Source organism: Python bivittatus, unplaced genomic scaffold (genome assembly GCF_059951505.1).
Source record: "Python bivittatus isolate LINGU-HERP-01145 unplaced genomic scaffold, Pbiv_v1 ctg000400_np1212, whole genome shotgun sequence".
In the NCBI taxonomy this organism is placed as follows: domain Eukaryota; kingdom Metazoa; phylum Chordata; class Lepidosauria; order Squamata; family Pythonidae; genus Python; species Python bivittatus.
In genome coordinates, this window is record NW_028277073.1 from 1,116,232 (window position 1) to 1,119,903 (window position 3,672).

At 42.6% G+C, this 3,672-nt stretch overlaps 1 pseudogene; it reads left to right on the forward strand.

The window, feature by feature from the left end:
• Nucleotides 1-2,043: 2,043 nt before the first annotated feature.
• LOC103049600 (growth factor receptor-bound protein 2 pseudogene) lies at nt 2,044-2,744 on the forward strand (annotated as a pseudogene).
• Nucleotides 2,745-3,672: the final 928 nt, after the last annotated feature.

Sequence of the window (3,672 nt, forward strand, 5' to 3'; positions counted from 1 at the left end):
AATAGCCGTGGGGGCAATACCCGGCAACTGGAGCAGACTGCCTCTGAACTAGGCAACAGGAGCTATACTGATGGCAACCCCTGACTATCAGCTCCTTATCAGCAAGATCACAATTAAGACATCATCGACTGTACACTAAGACAGAAAACAGTACTTTAAAATTAGAACAGTGAAGACAAATTTATCCTGCTTCCAAGATGGGCTGGGGATGACACAAAGTCTACATCATGAGGACACGTCTTCTAAAAAGGATTAGTGGGGTGTCTTTTTGTGCTTTTTGTCTGCAGGATGTGGGGAAAAGGCCTAAATTTGGTCTCATGTCTGCAAAGCACATATGCTGACAATGCACCTAGATGAACAGTAGTCCAATTAAGGTCCCTCCTTATGTGAAGGTGTCTATATAGGTACAGTCAGCGTACAGTCAATGTGATGTTGACTTTTCTAGGGCTATCCACATATCCACATCTTACATAGCAGAGAAGTTTATCTGTCATGGACAGTGGAGGCGGAAGTAGCTTTCCTTGTCTTGTGCTTTTTGAGAAATAAAACACAAGACTATGGTTTTATGGGATACACATCCCTTGGATATGTGAGTACACTGCTGTCGCTAATGTTCTGTATACTACTCCTTGATTTCTCTGCCATGAAAAATGTTAGATAAAGCCTTAATTCCTACAATAAATTCAGGGCTTACATAAGTGCTTGAACACTTCTGGTGAGGTATGTGATAGTGGTTCAAGGTCGAAACTCTTGGGGCAAAATCTGAATTATAAATACTGTATGTATCAACTGAAGGACCAAAATTACTAGAGCCATTCAAAATGACTTAAAATCAAGCAACTTCATTTAAGTAGTTAATTAACAGAGTTATGCAAAATTACAACAAGGAAACAAGAAGGATATAAATGTAACTAATTTTAATTAAAGCAAGTTCAGTGTAATGAAATTGCTATGATTGTGAAGCATTTTTCACTAAGGCAAAGGGTCTCAGCCCCTCCTCTGAGCATTCAGTCCCCCTTCCACTTCCAATTATTTCACTAATTCTTTACATCTCTACATCGAGAACGCACAACATGACCACAAGATAGCATGCAATGCCTTCCAAAAGGCAGTCAGAAGTTGTCACCAAATGATCATTTTTAATGTGACAGAAAAGGGGGAAATCATTAAATATTAAGGGAGTAGATATTAACTCTAGTCAATTAATTAAATTTATAGTAAGTCATATCAAATGTAGTCTTTGGTCAGGCGCTTCTTCCTTCTTTGTCCTAACCCCATTGACATTTTGGAGATTGGTTCCTCGCAAATCACTTAAACATGCTCTCCATCATCCCAGTGACCTGTAAATAAATAGTTGAGTAATTAAAGTTGCTGCTCTTAATATACCAGGGATGATGAGTAAAGTGACAGCCATGGCATTTCCAAGAGTAAATGCCCTGGCAGTGCCTCCTTTGCCCATATGTAAAATGGAAGCCATTGCAGAGAGAGCTGGTTTCTTACGTTCTTTGGCACGTTTTCAATTTTCAAGTGTCTCAAAGAGACAGAATCTATCCAGGCAGCAACAATGAGACAAAGAAACTTAGTTAAACCAGATTTTGGGGCCACTTTCTTACACTTTGCTTTTTTTCTCCTAGCCTGGCATGGGGAGTAGGTTAGGACTGTGGTTTCCTTTTTAAAGTTGCTGAGTTAGATGTTTTTTCCATAGACTTTTCTTGTTAATTGTGTGTGTGCATGCATCATGTGTGCGTTTAGTTTTAGTCTTTGTTTTTTGCAGTTGAAAGGAGTGTTTCCACCCTGCTTTTAAATTTCTTCTTGCAGGTATGCTAGAATGCTCCATACCTGTAGAAGGGAATGGAGACCTAGTGAGATTGTGGGATGAGGGGTGTAGCGGAAGCTGTTTGGTGGTTTCCTGCTGAGAGGGTGAATTAGCCCTCAATTTTCCCTTGTCCATATGAAAAACAGAGCCAGAGATCAGACAGAAAGGGCAGCACAGATGAGAGGTAAAAGTATACCGGGCATCCCCAGAGAAGGCTTCAGGGAGAGAGCACCTTCTTCTCTTCATTGCCATCCAAGAGTGGTCCATGCATGGAAGCCATTGCCAGATACAATTTCAAAGCCACCACAGACAATGAGGTGTTTCAAACAGAAGATCTCCTGCAGTTTTGGAGTGTAGAATGTGATCTACATTGGCACAAGGCAGAAGTCAATGGCCAATAGGGCTTCATTCCCCAAAATTACATTGAAATGAAACCTCATCCATGGTTTTGGGGAAAGATACATCCAGCAAAGGCTGAGGTGGTGTTGCGTAAACAAAGATACTGTATGATGGTGCCTTCCTCATCAGAGAGAGTGAGTGTTCCTAGTGGTTTCTCCCTTTCAATCAACTTCAGAAACTTCAGAGTGTTTCGAGCCAGGGCTGGCAAGTCTTTCCTTTGGGTGGTAAAGTTCAGTACTCTGAATGATTTGGTAGACTATCACAGATCAAGCTGTGTCTCTATGAATCAACTAATATCTCTTTGAGACATTGAGCAAGTGCCTCAGCAATGCACATTCATACTGGCTCTTTTGATTTTGACCCTCAGGAGAAGGGAGAGTGTGGCTTCCACCATGGAGACTTTATCCTAGCCCTTGGCAATTCTGACCTCAGCTGATGGGAGGGAACCTGTCACAGACAAACAGGTATGTTTCCACACAACTGCATAACCCCAGCGAACTGGAATACAGTATCTAGAGCCAATTACTAAAGACTGTTTAAGGAAACAGAGAAACAGTAATGTCCACATTCAGAACCTTAACAGCAGCCAGTGATCTCCAGTCATCAGGCTATAAATCTGCATGAAGGAAAACACTTTCAGAATGGAACTTTTGTGGGGCGGGGACAGGAGAAGGGTCTGACTTCTGCACCAAAACCTATTTTAAATTCAATATTAACAGATTTTTTTAGTTACTTCTGGGCTTTCCCTCATTGATCCCAGCTTTATCTCTAACAACCCCAAATGTCTGTTCCTGAGCTGAGGACCATAGCAGGTGGGGATAGCTGTATATGTATCAATAGGTGTTAAATAAGGAATAACATATAATGGTGGAAAGTCTCCATTCACAAATGGCCAATGATGATTGTACTGGGTTCAATCCCAGCCCAAATTGGACCTGGAAGGACTGGCTATTTCTGAGGCCTCCTGCACACACAACACAAATACACTGAGGGCAGAGATGAGGCTCTAGCCCAGATTTTAGAGGACTTGCAGTCTCTGAGCTTCCCCTGAGTGAAACTCACCCTGGAAGAGCCTGTGTGGCAATCAGCTTGCTGCCTTTCTCTTTCACTCCCTGAGTGTCCTTTCACTGAGTCTCACACTGGGAAACTTCTAAGGAGTTCTGGTAGGTGTCTCCTTTGGTCCCTGTGAGCATTCACTTAGGTGGGACTCACATGGAAGAGAGACCACACAATTCATCTATCTTATTTTCTCACCACTCCTGTGCAGGTTCAGAGGACACCACACATCTTAGGTCACCAATCATCTTAGAAACAATGGAGTGTGTTCTCAAGGCCCAGCCTTGAGTGGAGCTGGCCAGGCCATTGTGGGTGTGAAGCAGGGGAGATGGCCTAGCCTTAAGGGCTGTGAAGCAGGAGAGCTTCTTCTCAAAACCAGGCCTTCATTATCACAGAGCAGG